The sequence below is a fragment of the Piliocolobus tephrosceles genome, chromosome 9 (genome assembly GCF_002776525.5).
Source record: "Piliocolobus tephrosceles isolate RC106 chromosome 9, ASM277652v3, whole genome shotgun sequence".
NCBI classification, from domain to species: domain Eukaryota; kingdom Metazoa; phylum Chordata; class Mammalia; order Primates; family Cercopithecidae; genus Piliocolobus; species Piliocolobus tephrosceles.
This window is the reverse complement of record NC_045442.1, coordinates 124,067,714-124,086,819: the sequence shown is the minus strand read 5'-3', so window position 1 is coordinate 124,086,819 and position 19,106 is coordinate 124,067,714. Positions and strand designations below refer to the sequence as shown.

Genomic DNA, 19,106 nt, shown 5'->3' with positions numbered 1-19,106 from the left:
TTAAATAATCCACTCCTATCTCAATAGATGGTTATATCCTGTCTATCCTGTCTTTTTTTTCTTTTTTATTTTTTTGAGACAGAGTCTCGCTGTGTCACCCAGGCTGGAGTGCAGTGGTGTGATATCAGCTCACTCAACCTCCGCCTCCCGTTCAAGTGATTCTCCTGCCTCAGCCTCCCGAGTAGCTGGGATTACAGGTGCATGTAACCATGACTGGCTAATGTTTGTATTTTTAGTAGAGACAGCATTTTGCCATGTTGGTCAGGCTGGTCTCGAACTCCTGACCTCAGGTGATCCAACCATCTCAGCCTCCCAAAGTGCCGGGATTACAGGCATGAGCCACCACGCCCAGCCTCATATATTATGTTCTTACACACACAGGGCTGTTTCAGTTCACCAAACTTTCCTTCAATAAGAAAAGTTAAAGGAACGGAAACGCTATATCCTGTTCACATACCCCTCTAGTTAAACAATAATTAAATTGGGGTCATTTAAGGTAGGTTTGCAAAGGGACAACAGTAATTTTGTTTGCAGTCTCTAATAACTTTGTCGTCCCAGGCATTCTACTGTGAGGAGAACATATCTGAAAGGTAGAAATCACTGTGGCAGAGGCTGCTAACTCCACCACCCCTGAATCTGTCTTCTACTTTGTCTACAGTAAGGAGTAACTGGCTGATCGAAACAACATTGCCTGGCTTTCCTTGTGGTTAGATGAATTCAAGCAACTAAGTTCTGCCATTGGGGGGTGTATAGGATTCACATGCTCAACTACAGGGTAGAAGGAGCATGCCTTTGACCTCTGACCCCTAGACCTAGGATCACCCAGCTGACTGTCCCCATGAACAGCGAAGCAGAAGGTACAGGGACTTGGTCCTGAGACTGCAAGGCTGTTCTGTCAGCTCCAGGCCACTACACCAGAGGAAAATAAGCCACTCTCTTGTCGATGCCACTGTAACTTTGGGTCGCTGATACACAGCCAATCCCAAATCCTAACAACTATTTCCCGGAAGTATGGTGGTCCCCTTTTTTTTTTTTTAATTTGAGAAAGGGTCTCGCTCTCTCACCCAGGCTGGAGTGCAGTGGTTCGATCTCGGCTCACTGCCTCCACCTCCCCGGTTCAAGTGATCCTCCCAACTCAGTCTCCCAAGTAGCTGGGATTACAGGGGCATGACGGGGTTTCACCACGTTGCCCAGGCTGGTCTCGAATTCGTGGGCTGAAGTGATCCGCCCACCAGCACGCCCAGTGAGATGATTTTTTATATCAGAGTTACATCTGCATATAATTTTGAAAGCCAAAGTCTATAAGGCCTGTGCATCGACACCCACCCCCTAAAAAACAAACCCAGTCATCTCCTGCCCTTCTCCCGCCTCCCCATCTCCTGCTTGGGGACAACTTTTGCTCTCTCAGCCTATTGTTCTGGCATTCCTCTCCACTCTCTGGGGAACATGCCACTTCCCAGTTCTTCCATATCTGTCACTATTAGGTGATGCCTACTGGTCACATGACCCCCACTCCCCAACAACTCCCCAACACGCTCACCCCCTGGCAGCTCCCACTGCGTCCTCAGGTCTCTGCAAACGTGCCAAGAGTGATGACTTCTCCCATTGCACCCAACTTTCCCCTGTCATTAATAATGGTCTTGTTTATTCCAAGTTCTGAATTTTCTATGTATTTATCACCAATTCAAATCCACATTTTTCATAGACTGTCTAAAGCACCTGTCCATAAATTGGGGTATATAGGTACTGTATTTATTTCATCTTGAAGTAATGTCTACCGGGGCCTTCTTTTCTGCTATAATCTACACGAACTGCTTCCCCGCCTGGGACACCAGTGTTAGCCAGCAGTCTCGCCTCCCCTCCTCTTTCATATACAAGGCCTCCCGTCTGCTTCCCTCTTAGCGTCTGGCTCCTGATGAAGAAACACACCCTCCAATAGATTCCTAAAAAAAGGATTTACGTGGAAACTCCGGATGGGTGGCATGTCTGTAACCTATTCTATTTCACCACTAGTTTAGGTGGGTAGAGAATTCTACGTTGGGCCCGGCACTGTGGCTCATGTCTGTGATCCCAGCACTTTGGGAGGCCGAGGTGGGTGGATCACCTGAGGTCAGGAGTTTGAGACCAGTCTGGCCAACACAATGAAACCTCGTCTCTACTAAAATACAAACGTCAGCCCAGCATGGTAGCATGCACCTGTAATCCCAGCTACTCGGGAGGCTGAGGGAGGAGACTTCCTTGAACCCGGGAGGTGGAGGCTGCGGTGAGCCGAGATCAGCCCACTCCACTCCAGCCTGGGTGACAGAGCAAGATTCCACCTTGGAAAAAAAAAAAAAGAATTCTACGTTGGAAAAACATCCTCCCTCAGAATCTTGAGGGTTTCCCTCCATGGCCGTCTGGCTTCCATCGTTGAGGTATCTGATGCTGTCCTAATTACGGGACTTTTTGACATTCTGAAATCTCACAATAATGTGCCTGGTGGCACCCTATTGGTGAGCGACTTCTTTCAAGATTGAAATTCAGGTTTTTCAGCTCTAGGATATTTTCTTGAATTATTGCTAATTTCCTCATCTCCGTTTTCTCTTTCATTCTAAGGGTCATTCAAATGCTAGACTTCTTTCATTTCCTTAATTTTCCCCTTTACCTTCTATCACTTTATTTTGTTTAATACACCATCTGGGATATTTCCTCAACTTTCTCTCTAACCCTTCCATTGAGTTTTACATTTTAATTTCTAAAAGCTCTTCTTCCTTTTTTTAATGCTCATAATAGTCTCTGTTTTCATCCTATCCTGCTTGTTACGTGGATGTAAATTTTTCTATTATATCCCTGAGGCCATGAATGGTTTTTAGATTTTCTTCTCTCCTTCATGGATGTTATTTTTCTCTCTGTTAGTTCTGGTGTCTACTTTTATATTACTGCTTCCCTCAGTAGTCCAGTAATTCTTAGATGTTTGCTGATGTTGCAGAGTAGGAAATTAAAAGGCTGACTGGGCCAGGTGAGGTGGCTCACACGTGTAATCCCAGCACTTTGGGAGGCCAAAGCAGGCAGGTCAGCTGAAGTTAGGAGTTCGAGACCAGCCTGGCCAACACGGTGAAACCCTGTCTCTAATAAAAGTACAAAAATTAGCCAGGCATGGTGGCGGGCACCTGTAATTCCAGCTACTAGGGAGGCTGAGGCAGGAGAATTGCTTGAACCCGGGAGAGGGAGGTTGTAGTGAACTGAGATTGCGCCACTACACTACAGCCTGGGCGACAGAGCGAGATTCTGTCTCAAACAAAACAAAACAAAAGGCTGACTGGCATCTCTCAGTACATGGTGGAGGTTGTTAAATAGGGAAATCAGTGTATAGAGATTTGGGGTTTCCAGGGAGGAAACCCCAACATCAGTGAGTTTAAGACTTTTCTCTTAGTTTGGTCAAATTACACAGAAAAGGACTTCTCATTTTCCAGTACAGAAATGCTTACGGTTTCCCGCCTACTGTCACTGATCTAGAATCTGGCATTCCAAACAGACACAATCAGTTTCTTCCCCCAATATTAGGCAAATTTGGCTAGAAGAAAGATCTCCCTCTTCAAATCAAAGCAATAAAGATAAGTCCAGTTCCAATTTCAGATTTCCAGTTATGAATCGATAAATTCTCTCCTTCCCTTATGCTAATTCTAATATAGCATTTTCCACTTCAATTTTGTCTTATTAGACACAAGAAATGTAAAACTATCATTGTGCAATTGGAGTCATCCAAACTCAAGTGAAAAAGTGAAACTTAAAACTGTGATAACAAAGCTACGTAAGCATTAGAAATCATTCTCATCTCCATTCATCAAGGCAGGCTCCCCAAGGCTCACTGCTCAGAAAGGACTCACTACAGTGAAAGCCACCAATGACTCAGACCTTCCAAAGTGATCTGCCTCCAAGACGTCCAAGAAAATGGCATTTGTGCTAAGTAATAACATACTCAACTTCAGGTTTACCACTCGGCAAAGGGAAAGGGGTTACAGTTGGTTTTTTGTTTTTTTGGGTTTTTTTAATGATTCAGAAAAGATAACAATCTCCCAATGAAAATAAAATGTGAAGGTCTAAGCGAAATGCTTGCGAAATTCCAGACATGCTGTAGCCGCCCTTGAAAATCGCTTAGCACGTCTAAATCACAGAGAAAGCTGTCTCATTTCACACTCCAGGAATTTCAAAATGAGCACAGGCATCTATGCCGAGACCTCTCAAAATATTTCAATCAAAAGGGAAAAATCTCCAAGGATTCTGAAAGGAGGTACCACCAAATTTTGAGCCGAAATCTTGGTCTCTGAAAATCACTGCTTCCATGTTCCTAAGAAGCAACACACAACAGCCCAGAATCGCAGCAGTATCAGGAAGAACCGCATCTGTAAATGGCTTTGAAGATGAAAAGCAGTGTTAAGTGCCAAGCGCTATTATCAACGCGCGCTTTCTTCTATTTATACTCGCCCTGTCACCCAGGTCACTCTGCTAATAATACCTAACTAAGTACATCTCTTCCCCTACTCTCACCAGCCAACTCACAGCCTTTCTAAGAAGAGACAGGCCCTGCCTCATCCCATCATCAAGTGAGACGAGCTGATTGTTCGGGGCAGAAGTTCATCTTGCCATCCGCCATATGCTCAGAGCTTGATTTACCTTGATTAGGACAGCAATTGACTCACCATTTTTCAACAACACTTACATTGGTTTTCACTCAGAATAGATTGAAATCTGACACAAATTGCTGCCCTGGCATTAAAAAAAAAATGCTGATTTTTAAAATCAGATTCATGCCTCAATACTAGGAAATAAGATCTGTTGGGGATAACAGGTACTTGAGGAGTAAATACCTCCTATTTACACAATAGCATTCGGTGTCTTCTAATTCATGGTTTTTATGTCACCTCTTAACCTCCCAATCAAACAGCATATATTGCCCAAGAGCATAAGGTGAACAAATCAGTTGTTCAACAATGGGCATGTGCAAAGTGAGAAAAACAAGAGGCTTCCAAGTTAGTTGCTCAGGAGAAGAAAACAAAGTGCACCATCTTGAAAGTAGGCTTATTTACTCTTTGCCAACGAATTTTTTATTTACTATAAAGAAGGATGAGGTTTTGCAATACCCAGTTAAACACTGCTACACAACAGGTCTTTGCATCAAGGTACTTCTTGTACCAGAAATTTACACCCAAACCACAAAGGTCATCCCCATCCTTCGCTAAGCAGAAGACTGAGTTTGGTCATAGGGCCTTTTTTTTTTTTTTTAATTTTTGTGGGTACATGGTGTAAATGGGGCCTTATTTAAAATGCAGCAGTTTTAGAATTAGCAGAGATGTAGTCGCGCTGGGTTCAAACCTATTGGACAAATCCTACATACAGGATTTCCTTGTCCCTTACAAATATTAAAAGGAATAAATTAGAGCATCCCCCCAAGTTTGCAAAAGAGCTAAGTAAACCTTATATTCCCCCAACAGATTTGTGTATTGCATTACATACAAATGCAGATAAGTCATTTTAAGTAGATCTTGTGTTGTCCATACCATCATGAGACTCAAAAAGTAAAGAAACTTACAAGGAAGGCTTGTGTAAGCCAGACATGCATGGATAATGCCTAATTAGGGCATAATTTTCTGGGTGGATTTTATGAATTGATGACTTCAAGCCAAACAAGTGCACAGCAACAATGCTTGAGAGGTGCCACAAAGTTCAAAATACCAAAAGAAGTTCTTCTCCCACTGTTAACTAAAATATCAATAATGAAGAGATGAAGAGTCCCAACCCCGTGAAGTTACCAGCCAGCGGGAACCCCTCACCTGTGGAGCCCAGCATTCTAGTCGGAGATTCCTACAACTGGAGTATATAGATATCTCCTATCCACCAAGGTTTTTGGGTTTTTGTTTTTTGTTTTTTTGAGACAGAGTCTAGCTCTGTAGCCCAGGCTAGAGTGCAGTGGCATGATCTCAGCTCACTGCAACCTCTGCCTCCTGGGTTCAAGCGATTCTCCTGCCTCAGCCTCCTGAGTAGCTGGGATTACAGGCGTGTGCCACCACACCGAGCCAATTTTTTACTTTTAGTAGAGATGGGGTTTCACCATGTTGGCCAGGCTGGTCTCAAACTCCCGACCTCAAGTGATCTGCCTGTCTCAGCCTCCCAAAGTGCTGAGATTACAGGCGTGAGCCACTGCGCCTGGTCTATCCACCAAATTTTATAAATTATATCATTTAAGTGCATGAAGGAAGTTTACTAGAGTCTGCCTGAAAATCATTAGGCAAAGTAAATAAAAACACTCTCACTTACTATGGTCAGTAAAGGACTCAGAAAATGTGCAGGACTGGCAGGAGGCCCGTGTCCATACGATAATGTCATATCAGGCACCAGAATGTGCTCCTGGCCTTTAAGTGCCCCAAGCAACACTGTCCTCAGCTGTAAAAAGAAGGGACTGTCCTAGAAGCTTCTTCACTCTCATCTCCCACTCAAGCACGTCAGGGAAGGTAAGTTTCCACTCACCTTCCTTGTTATAATCAAGAGGATGTGGCAGGAGGAAATAATAGAGCATCCACCAGGATGGAACAGAGACTGAAAGAAGGGAATAGTCACCATGGGCTGAGCCAGATCACAAAAGCTTTCATGAAAAAGGTGGATCTGAGCCAGGCCTGGAGAAAACTGTGATGTCTGACAAGCCGGAGGAATGGGAGGTTCCTCCAGGCTAAGGGGGAGGCAGGGTGAGCTCTGCCTCTCTGGTCCCAGAGCCCGCACTGGGAAATGGGCAGGAGAACCTGACGAATATGTAGTGGCCAGTTGACACGTGGCCCTGAGTGCCTAGCTGGCTATTCAAAGACCTAATCTCATCACTCGTACAAGGCCACTGAAGTTCACAGCAGTAGAGGGAGGAAGAGGGAAAGAGGAGGTTCTGCACTTCACAGCTCTCTAGGAAGCACACAGCACAGTTCGGTCAGTTTTAAAGGCAGTGAATGACGAGGACTAAATCCCAAGTTTCGCCATAAACTCTGTCTGTTACTGTACAAGGGTATGTCCTTCTCCAAGCAGCAGCGTGGAGGGCTGCGATGGTTATCTCTCATTCCAGGGCTGGCTATCTTTCAATAATCATCCCACAGAGGGTGCATTAGGGGGAAGGCAAGAAGAGAAAAAAAACGCCAAATTGCTCCACAGCTGTCGGCTTCTATGAAGCTGATGGCATCCAGCGGTTGGCATCTCCTCACCTAAAGGCAGGGGGCACAGACTTGGCAGGGATTAGCTCCTCCAGGGCATCAGGCCTCCCAGGCTCTTGAAAGCTGTCAGCTTCAACAGGAAACCCTGGCAGCTGCATTCAGTCGAACTTCTTTTCCTTTTTAATTAGCACAGGGACATGAGAATGCTTCTCAGAAGAGCCCGTCTGGCTTGGGGCCTCCTCTGCTGCCTCTTCCACTCAGTTAGAAAAGTCCTCTCCTTAGAAAGCCCCAAGGATCTCACCTGCCACAGAACAAACCTCTCAAAAAGCATCCCCTCCAGCCAGGCGCGGTGGCTCATGCCTGTAATCCCAGCACTTTAGGAGGCTGAGGCGGGCAGATTACCTGAGGTCAGGAGTTCAAGACCAGTCTGGCCAACATGGTGAAACCCCGTCTGCACTAAAACTACAAAAATCAGCCAGGTGTGGTGGCACACTCCTGTAATCCCAGCTACTTGGGAGGCTGAGGCAGGAGAATTGCTTGAGCCCGGGAAACGGAGGTTGCAATGAGCTGAGATCGTGCCACTGCACTCCAGTCTGGCCGGCAGAGTGAGACTCTGTCTCAAAGAAAAAACAAATAAACAAAAAGCATCCCCTCCAAAAAGAGCCTGGGCGGTAAGTCTCTTAAGTACACACCTTTTTGCGCTCTTGGGACCTTAAAAGCCTCCTTTTCGTTAGGTCAATGGGAAAATTAAGGCTGAGGCTGCAAGTGAGATGAGAAAACACCAAACATGTAGGATACAGACTACACCTCTCAACCATGACATTCATGTTGACTTTCTCTGAGCAAATATATCCAGGTGAAAGGACACACCAGGATTCAACCCACAACTTCCAGCACAGGGAGCTGGAGGAGTGATCTTATACCTCCTGTTTGTTTATAAATAGAATTTGTGCTACGAAAGAACAATTATGATTAAAGTATCTCCACAGGCAGGTAAAGTTTAACTTAGGGAATTAAAACCAACTAGGAAAGTAATTGACAAAAGGAGGCTGCCCGGAAAGTAAATGTTGCCCTCTGATGTCCTCATGCATATTCATGACCTCTGTCCTCTGGTTCAGACATCGCCAGGGTGATGGGCTCAGGATAAACCCTGATCTTCCTACCCAAAACCTCCTTCCAAAGACTCCTCTTTCCCACTTCTCTGTGCTTAGGAAGGTGAACTCAGTCTCTCCCTGCAGGTACAAATGCAACCACCACCATAATCCAACCTAAATTTTGGCAGTGTGCTTTTCATTCTATGCCCTTGACTTTTTCTGTGGCTAACTCCACAGCATGCCGTTCCAAGCCGTTTCATGGGACATTTCTCCATGAGTTCCACACAAGCCATGCATCTCATTCCAACGGAATACCAACTGTAGGCTATTTAGAACGGTCTCCCACGAATGTCTGTCTTTAATTGAAGAACTGCAACCTATGCCACGTACCAATTGGTACCATTTATATCCAGTGACAGATATAATGCAGACAGGAGACAAGAGAGCTCTTGCATTACCAGGGAGTAGTTCTGTTGAGTACACAGGCAAGATGGTGACTACTGAGTATATATACATAAATATATATCTAAATATATAAATATATATAAAATACATATCTAAATATATAATATTTAGATATATAAATATGTATTTATATCTAAATTTATATATATTATATATATATATATAAAGCCCACCTGGAAAGAAATGTCCTTCCCAATCTGGAGATGGGAAAAAAGAAAAGTGACTGCAAACACGAATGCTTCCTCTGCAGTTGTGAAGTGTGTACCTTGTAAAAGAGTCACAGAGATTTTTCTCTAATAAAAAGACAGTATATTTGTCCCAACGCCAAAAGCTTAAGTAAACATGTCTTCCACCTCTTAAAGCAGGTTTTTAAACTACACTTGTGCCTAGCAAATATTCTATCCTGCCATCCATCGCAGCAAAAATCAAATATAGAGGAGGGTGATGCTGAAAGGGATTAGCCAGGGTCACACCAAAAGTCCTGAACCAGAAATGGGGTTTGCGAATTCCCAGGACTTGGTTCACTCTAACCATCCCAACTGTGCTTTATTTACAACACCCCAAATTTAGTGCACTTCCTAAAAATAATACCAACTGTGAAAATTCAGCCACTTCAATTTGGCAAAATTGGACTTTTTCCCTGGCCCATTAAAAGAAGTGCAGTTAATTTCCACCAATATAGAGCAAGGGCCTTTGATTCTCCACCTTCGTAGTCCCAGGCCAACAGCACCAGGGAAGGGGTCTAGAAGCAGCTGACAAGACTGAGGAGGCACAAAACGGTGTGTACCTGGGACTCACAAAAAGAGCAGCTGTTGTGTCTGTCTTCAGTTTTCTACATGAAAAGGAAATAATCCAATAAAAGACCAAAAACTGAAGTTCACTCTAAAAGACTGTTCTTTTCAGTGGCCAACACTGTTTGGAAGGGGAAATTCTAGCTCTCTTCCCCTAGCTTTCAATAGTGTCTTTTTCATTTCTACCAAGGACTTTTATTTAAAACATATTCTTACCTACATTCAGGGGGAGAAAACTGATTTATATTAAAATCAATTATTTTCTTAACAAAGATGAAATTTCAGAAATTCAACACTTTTCAAATCTTAAATCGTCAGTTCATACAACAGGAAACAACATTCTGTCCTAACTAAGCATCTGCACTTATACATTTAAAAACAGTGATGTAAGCGTCCTTGAATAAATTATTCTACTACAAAGACACATGCACACGTATGTTTATTGCGGCACTATTCACAATAGCAAAGACTTGGAATCAACCCAAATGTCCATCAGTGACAGACTGGATTAAGAAAATGTGGCACATATACACCATGGAATACTATGCAGCCATAAAAAAGGATGAGTTTGCGTCCTTTGTAGGGACATGGATGCAGCTGGAAACCATCATTCTTAGCAAACTATCACAAGAAGAGAAAACCAAACACCGCATGTTCTCACTCATAGGTGGGAACTGAACAATGAGCTCACTTGGACTCGGGAAGGGGAACATCACACAATGGGGCCTGTCAGGGGGAGGGGGGAGGGGGGAGGGATTGCATTGGGGAGTTATATCTGATATAAATGATGAATTGATGGGTGCTGACGAGTTGAGGGGTGCAGCACACCAACATGGCACATGTATACATATGTAACAAACCTGCACGTTATGCACATGTACCCTAGAACTTAAAGTATAATAAAAAAAAAAAAAGAAAAGCTCTGCTCTCCCGCAACCACCTGAACTAAATCCAAAAAGAGAATGATTTAGTCTTACTCCATTTCAAAATTAACTACTAAACACAAACCCTATTAGAATGACCCTGTATAACCTCTCCAAAGACTCAATTTCCAAATCAATAAAATAAACAAAACAACCCCCACCTATAAAAATTAAATAAGTGAATGGTTTAAAGTGCAAGGTGAGACCAGGAATGGTGGTTCACACCTGTAATCCCAGCACTTTGGGAGGCTAAGGCGGGAGGATCACTTGAGGTCAGGAGTTCAAGACCAGCCTAGCCAACAGGGTGAGACCCCATCTCCACTAAAAACATAAAATTAGCTGGGCATGGTGGTGCGCACCTGTAGTCCCAGCTACCGGGGAGGCTGAGGTAGGAGAATCACTTGAACCCAGGAGCCAGAGGTTGCAATGAGCTGAGATCGCACCACTGTACTCCAGCCTGGCTGACAGAGCCAAAGTCCATCTCAAAATAAGCAAATAAATAAAAATAAATAAAGTGCTATGCAAGTATCTCACACACAGTAGTAAGCAATCAAGAGGTAGCAGTTACAATCTTAAGACAACATGTAAGACTGGGATTTCAAATAACTCTCTCTCCTGCTGGCTGGCGCTCTAGGCAAGTAACTCAAGCTATCTAAAGCCTGCCTCCTCTGTAACAGGAGGACAACAAAACTCTCCTAAAATAGATGAAATATAAATATGAAGCAAGAAGAAGAGTCGCTGGCCAACAGCAGATATTTACATAAGCAGCTTTTTTTAATTTTATTTTTAAAAGTATTTGAAGGACTGGATTGGAATGCTTGTAACACAAACAAATGATACATGCTTGAGGTGATGGATCCCAATGACCCTGATTTGCTCCTTCCACATGTACGCTTGTATCAAAATATCACATGCACTCCATACATATGTACCATTAGTGTGTATCCATAAAAGCTTCTTAAAAATCTAAAAATAGGCCGGACGCAGTGGCTCAAGCCTGTAATCCCAGCACTTTGGGAGGCCGAGACGGGCAGATCACGAGGTCAGGAGATCGAGACCATCCTGGCTAACCCGGTGAAACCCCATCTCTACTAAAAAATACAAAAAAACTAGCCGGGCAAGGTGGCGGGCGCCTGTAGTCCCGGCTACTTGGGAGGCTGAGGCAGGAGAATGGCCTAAACCCGGGAGGTAGAGCTTGCAGTGAGCTGAGATCCGGCCACTGCACTCCAGCCTGGGCGACAGAGCCAGACTCCGTCTCAAAAAAAAAAAAAAAAATCTAAAAATATTTTTAAATAAAGAGTATTTGGAGTAAAGAGGTAATTTCACATCAGATTAATTCACAATCCTTTCACTGCTAAATCTCTAGACCTACAATCCAAATGTCCCATTCCTTGGAGGTACTCATTTAAGTTATATTTAAAACAAGACTTTGTAGGAACTTAGAGTTGGAATTTCACACTCTTGTATCATTCCTTAAAGTGATTCCATTCATATATTACTGTTGATTGAAATGGAGGGGAAAAAAACAACTTGCCAAGTTTGGCAGAAAGCAGGGAAGGCATACCTTAACATCTGTTTATAAGACATCTTTTCCTTGGCCAGTAAAACTACAGGGAAAAATTCACAAGATGAAAGCCTGCCCCTTCTCCCACATGTCCCACACCTCCATACACTTCTTGTCTCATCACAGTTGCTAACATTATTTGTTCTACTTTGCAGAAGTCACCAAATGCTTTAGCAAGCCCTAATCTATCAAAATGTGTCATTTTTGCTTTTCAGAAAATGAGAAAGGAATGAAACAGAGAAACACAATGGATTCTTTCTTTAATCAATGTCAAAAACACACATGAATGGAAGCCTAGACGTGCCATCTCATCAATAACGTGAGGGACCCTAACCATCAGTGCATGGTTGACATATTATCACTTTTGCTTTTTAAAATTTACTACAGGCCAACCAGATGGGAAGTGTTAAGGTGGCATCTTTTCAACAGCACAGTGATGAACTGATCATGCAAAACCAATCCTGAAGCATTTTACTTGGAAACCTTACATGAATCATGTGACACATTCTTTCTTATACTGAAAGTTCTAAGCAGACTATCTTCCCTTCCTTACAACACAGTCTTGTAAACATCTTATTTACACTTGACTTAAACACAGCCAACACTTGTTTTAGCCAACAAGAGTATTTTTCTTAGGAATTGTCCCAGAAACTTTTAGTCTAACAAAGAGCAGAAGTACTGCCCAGTGGCCAAACCTAAACCCTAGGAATGGAAAATCTTGAACTTCAGAGTGGATGCTCTCACTCACTTGCTGGCTACCAGAAGGCTGCAGTCATCATCCATATCATAAACACGGACCCAGGAGGTCCAAGCACCCTCCCGTCTGGAATGGTGGGGTACACTGTGCTATCTGGAAGAGTCTCTTTGAGCCTGGAAATTATCAGAACAAGATGACGTCAGGTGTTTCCTCACTGCTTGTATTCAAAGGCACACTGCTCTAACCCAGGCCATACCTTTATGGGGTTATGTGGGAAGGCCACATACGTATAAACCTCCATCTTCTCTACCCTTCACCTTTTCCAGAGCACAAACGAAAACATGACCCCATGTGGAGCTTACCTCACTTAACAACAGTACTTTACTCTGCAGCAGGGCCCACAGCTCAGCTGCTGCCTTCACAAGCACGGTTGCGCATGGATGTTACCTAAGGCCAGTCATGTTTTCACCATCCTTTAGGGGAACATGAGTATGAACGATGAATCTCTTGGGCCTATCTGCATAGATGTACTCCATCACAGATGTATTTTTCCCAGATAGAAGCACAGAGATCTTTGAGTGAGATTCCAGGCCAGCACCTTTATTTTGTAGATAAGGAGGTTGAGGCTGAGAAAGGTGACTCACTTGTCACAGATCCCACAGCTGAACAGAACCATCTCTACCTAGACACTAGGCCTGATTCTCTCTCTCTCTCAGGAATCTTCCAACAGATCCTGGATCACCAAACTGAATACACACATTCACTTCCTGGTTTGTTGTGATATATAATTTCCCAACATTTTTTTTTTTTTTAATTTGTAGGATGGCGGCAATAAGTTGCTGCTGAGGTAACATAGATTAAGAATGGTTAGAAAAACCACAAAATGCATCCTGAATTACAGGTCCCAATATCCTTTTGGTACAAAAATGTTTATGAGTTCTTACTTCAGAGCAGGGTAAAATTTCCTTCTGACCACTGCACCCATGAACCTCAAAAGTTCAGAGTAATAAAATATAAAGAGAGAAATGTCCAACCCAAGTATACTAGAACTGTAGGTTATTCCAATCCCACAGTGAACTCTTTTTGTTCAAATTATTTAAAAAAAGAAAACTCTGATAATCTGACAAAAATTTTTAGGCATAAGTGTAGGAGAAAACTCTGATAATCTGACAAAAATTTTTAGGCATAAGTGTAGGCCCTGGAGAGAGTAAATTTCCTTTATGGACTTTTTATATCCCCAAAACATCCTGTATCAATAAAATGGAACCTCATTTTCTTACTATTCAAAGCCATGCTTCCATCACTCACTATTTCTTCTCAAATGTGGGAGTCCTTTGGGGGCAGTGGTGAAAAAAAAAAAATGCCACCTTAGCTAGAGTGGGCAGCAATGGAAAATAGACAAATGTTTAGTACTCCCAGGAAAGCTTTATGATGAAAACAAAACAGGGAAGAGTCAGGAACCTTTTCTGGCTTTTTTAAAGTCTTGACTTTAAGTCAAGAATCGTGAAGCCAGTTATTTATAACAAGCAATGTTAAAAAAATAGTCTATAATGTCTGCAAGAACACAGGAAGAGGAAAAACTCTGCGATGTATTACTCCCATCATTACTGAAACGCATCTGCCAGCAGGGCCTGCTGTTTGAGGTTCAGGATGGATGTATCCCAAGGGGAAATGGGAAACAGTTTCCACCTCGGAGGCCTCCACCGGCACTTCTAGAGCAACACACATCAAAACAGAGTGGTTGACCACTCTCTATTCCAGGATGGGGGTTGCGAGACCCCCTGCCGCGGGACAGTGTTCTGCACTAGCCCAGGAATGGATCCTGCAAGCAGTAAACTCTTCTTTGGTGGGGACCTGGACGGTTGGCATAGGGGGACAACAAGCCTGGGTGTCTCCCACTCTCCTGCAGGCAGGCAGCTTGGTCCCAGCAAGAGCAAAGATAAGATCTGAGAGAGTATTTATTTATGGAAGGGAGAAGGCAGAGTGTGCGCAAATTTAATGCTTAGTAGGGAAAAAGTCGCAGACCTCGTATCTTCCGGGAGGGCCTAGGGAACAATTTCTTCTGAGCAACAAGGCTTCTCCCCTCCCCCACCCCACTTACCCGCTCAACTCCCTCCCCACCCCCAACAGCTTCCCCAGGAAACGAGGCCACATTTAAGCCTGTTTTTTCCTTTTCTGCGACCTGGTGGAACCCGGGTCCATTTCCTTGGTGCAGACACACTAGTGGGTCTCCCAGTTCCCTTCTCTACGGTGCAAGAGTGGAGGGGGTACGGAGAGTGGCGGGCAGCTGCAACCGAGCCAGATCCAAGAGGGGTCGGCCTGGTCTAAACTGATTTCCCACCAACGGCCTCGGATCAGCCGCGGCTGCGCCCCGGGAACCCTCAGGACGCAGCTGGGGTTGGCGCGCGAGGCCCCGGAACCCCAAACCTGGCTCGGTTCGGCAAGGTTCAGGGAAACAAGGTAGAGAACGCTGGGATGGGCGAGAAGTCGGGCGGCCGATCGTCAGGGTCACGAGCCTCGCCTTGCCTTCTCGGAATCCCACCCGACTTTAAAAGCCCAAAGATCCTGAAAATTCCGAAAGCGAAACTGCGAGCTGGTCTCCAGAAGTTTGGGAACGGTCTTCCAGGCTTTCCGGCCTCTTCCTGGAATTCTCGGACACCACAAACGCCATCAAGCACGAGCACCCGTGTCTGTGGCTATTGCCCCGCGTGGTCCCGATCCGCGCCCCGGGAACTCCCTCGGCTTTTCGCGCACCCAGGCCCCCAGGCCCAGCTACTGGTGCGCCCCGAGCCCCTGGGTGCCAGAGCGGTGGTCGGCCCGGCTCCTGCCCCGTCTCGGCTCCTCCCTTCTCCCCACCAGAAGGAAAAACTTGGGGCCTTCGAGAATCCTGTGGAATGTTCTTTGTAATCAACTGTACATCCGCTTCCACGGCACAGCCCCGTGCAAAATCGCGGGTTTCGGGGCGTTGGAGTAAATTGTGCGCTTGTCAGCAGCGACGTCAGGAGGACAAGGGGAGGGGTTCGCGGCTGAAACTGCAGCTTCGCAGCACAGAGCCATTTTAGGCTGCTCCCATCTCGCGGGGCCCATGGGAAAGCCGGCCCCAGGAGGGCGCGCCCAAGCGCAGGCTGGAGGAGCCATGGACGCGTCCTGGCCAGCGCGTCGCCATCGCTCAGCCTCGCCGCCCAGGTGGGAGGGGTCACCTGGCGCGAGGTCTCCCAGCCAGTGCCGCTTGCTCCCGCCCCCACCCACCGACAGCACGGCGTCCGAGGGACCCTGTCCAGCCGCGGTCTGCCCTCCTGCAAACCACGTTGCTGCGCTAACTACAGACCTGGCCAACATGTCTTTGTAACCTTATCATTTAAAAACGCCTCCAGGCACCTGGCCGCTGCAAGATGAGGTTCGCGGGCCCGGAGGAGGTCCTCCCACCTGCCCACGCCAGCCCCGGGGACCGTGCACGGCCGCCGTGTGGCCCCCGCCCACGAGGTCCCTCGGGCAGGCACCGCCGCGCGACCTCTGTTCAGCGGCCGCGTCCTGGCCACGGGCGACCTCTGTCGGGAACCCCTGTTCCCGGCTACGCTGCGTTCCCGCATTCCGGTGGCTCTCACCCGAGCTCGCGTGTGCTGGCTTTCCCTCCGGCTCCTCTGCCTGACTCCGATTTTGTCTCCAAACTCCACTCCCAGATCCTCCCCGCCCCGGAACGCCGACCTTTCCCTCACACTTCGCCGCCCACTCACATCCCCTGGCGACCGCCCGGCCTCCGTGCTAGGCAAGACAAGAAGAAGCCCCTCTCCGATGCGCCGAGAGGGTTCCTAAGCAGAGCAAGGGACAATTTTTTCTCAAACCGCTGTCCCCATCCCCCACCTTCCCTAGAGCGCGAAACCCAAAAGTAAGAAAGGCAACCCCTCGCCTCGACCCTACGTGCTTGTCTGCCGAGATCCGCATGCTCCCGCCCTTCTGTCCCACACCACCACCGCCGCCACCACCACTTTGGTCTTCTCCAAGCTTCGGTCTCAGTCCCCCACCTCCCACCCCAGCGCGGCGTGGAGGAAAGCAGGAGCCCACCATTAAGTGCAACGCGCCGCCTGCACACACGAAATCCGGCTGGCGTCTGCGGCCCGATTGTACCCAATACCCAGGACAGTTAGTCCTTTTAATAAGCACCTCCTCGCCCCACCTACTCGCGGATCTACCAACGCAGGCTCCAGTACACACGAGGCGAGGGCTAGCTCGTCTCCTAGAAAGCCAAAATAAATCACTCTCTCTGCCCTCATGTATTTTGCACCACGTGTCCGCAGTGTGTCACGTCAAATCATGGCAGGGTCTGGTTCCAAGACGCACACACACATTCGGGGCGGTTCTCTTTGACACACACACCCAAAAAACTGCGCACACACAGGCCTGCACACTAATCCACAGGCACACACGACAGTCGCGTTTCGGTGCCCTGGTCCGGGCCAGCGGCACCTCTCCATCCTTTCCCCCCTAGCAATGGACTTGACACACAGACTCTAACCACAGGAAAAAAAAAAAGAGCAGCCCATTCCTTCTTTTTTGCCCCACTTAATTCGCTAAAGCGCTTCCTGGGGTAGCCAAAGAGAGTCGAAACTAAGGGGTGGAAACTTCAGCTGGGTTTTTTCCCACCTCAAAACCTTTATTTTCAGTTTTTAAAAGCCACCTTAGCCCGCCATATTGAAACTGGCACGGTTTCTAAAGACTCCGTTCCCGCAGTTGCGCTTCCAAGAAAACACGAGTACGGATCAGGCTCTGGATGTGCGCCGGCCACCGACAATCAGCCACTTTCCACCCTCCAGGATCCCCCAGCTCCCGCCAGCCCCCTCCCACCGCCTTGGGTCAAAATCAATAAATACATCTAACAGTTCCTACAGTTGCATTTTGGCGGATTTCTGCAAAACACACACACACACGCATATTAAAAAATAAACTCCAGAACCAGCTCAAGTCAGTAATTTTGAAAGGGGGTCGGATAAGAGGAGACAATCGGAAAGCCCCCAAGTGACAGGATATTACTTTAAAGAGAAAAAAAATGAACAAAAAGACCATCCTCGCTGGAGCTCGCTCCAAAACTACTATTGCCCATTTCATTTCAGTTGCTCAGGCAAATGTTTCCAAGGGGGCGATTCCGAATGTCTGCACGATATTTTACCCCCATGCCTGTCTCCGATTTCCCGTCCTCACCATCTTTTTCTCCCACCCCCAAAAAAAGGGGAGACCCCAGCGCGGTGGAGACGCGGGAGCGCGGGGAAGGTAGCAGCGGCGGCTGCGTCGCTAAAATGAGTGCAGAAAGAGGGAGGTGGGCGGCGGGAAGGGACAGGCTGAGCCCGGGGGAGGAGGACACTTTGCAACTCCGGACGGACTCCCGCACGACCCGGCTTTTCCGAACCCGGAGACGCAGGCGAAGGGGACCCGGGAAGCAAAAAATGACAACCTGGAGCGCACAGAGGAGTTTGAGGCTTCGCTCAAGTACAGTCGCTTTCTTCTCCTGCCCTTCTCTTTCGCTCCCCTGCAGCCTCCCCAGCCTTCCCCAACCCCCCACTTCCAACCCCGGCTCGCTCGGGCTTCCTTTTCTTTTTTTTCCTAGACTGGAAAAAGCCCCTGACCGGCGCCCTCAACCTGCGGGCCGGAGGGCTGCTGGGCGCCGGGGACAGCAGCCGGCGCGGCGTCCTACCTGGTGAAGTTCGTCCTGCCCTCGGCGTGGATCCAGGACCCGGGCGCAGCCCGGGAGGGCGCCGGCCTCGCTGGTTCGCCCGCCCTAGCCCGCTCGCTCCCCGCCCGCCGCCTCCCTCGCGCCCGCTCCGGTCCTCCGGCTCCCACTACAGCTCATTCCAATATGGCATCCTCTCTGTGCGCATGCTCGGCGCTCTTTTTTTTTTTTTTTTTTTAAGATTTTTGTGTGTGTGTGTGTGTGTGTGTGTGTGTGCGCGCGCGCGCGTGCAGCGAACTCCTTCAACGACCTTTTCCAGCGCTTGCAAAATTTAAGCCAATTAGCCTGCGGGACATGATCGGCTCCTTCCTCCGCCCGCGCCGCGCCAACCCCCCAGCGCCTAAGCGGGCGGGTACCCCCAGGACCCTGGCACCTTCCACGCCCAAGCGGCCCCCTCCCCGCCGCGCTCCCCTTCCTCCTTTTTGTGAGCTCCCTCCATACACGATCTACAGAAAGTTCCCATCACGGGCGTTTCCGCACACCTCTCCGCAAGGACATCTGGGCAAACTCCGCGTTTCCCTGGCCGCGGTTCGTGCGCTGGGTTTCCAATGGCTCAGCCGACCTTGTGCACAAACTTGCGCTTTATCCGCCCGGGATCGCTGGGAGCGGAGAGAAATTCAATCCCCAGGGCAACCTTGGCCCCGCCCGCCCCACCCTGCGCTTAAACAGATCCTTTTCTTGAAG

The 19,106-nt window shown here is 47.2% G+C and overlaps 1 protein-coding gene across 1 annotated transcript in view; it reads right to left on the bottom strand.

The window, feature by feature from the left end:
* Positions 1-18,475, bottom strand: part of SFMBT2 (Scm like with four mbt domains 2) — a 258,911-nt gene extending 240,436 nt beyond the window's left edge. The window contains exon 1 of the mRNA XM_023230544.2: positions 18,387-18,475. The gene's annotated coding sequence lies outside the window, so the exon portion shown is untranslated. The remainder of the gene's footprint in view (positions 1-18,386) is intronic.
* Positions 18,476-19,106: the final 631 nt, after the last annotated feature.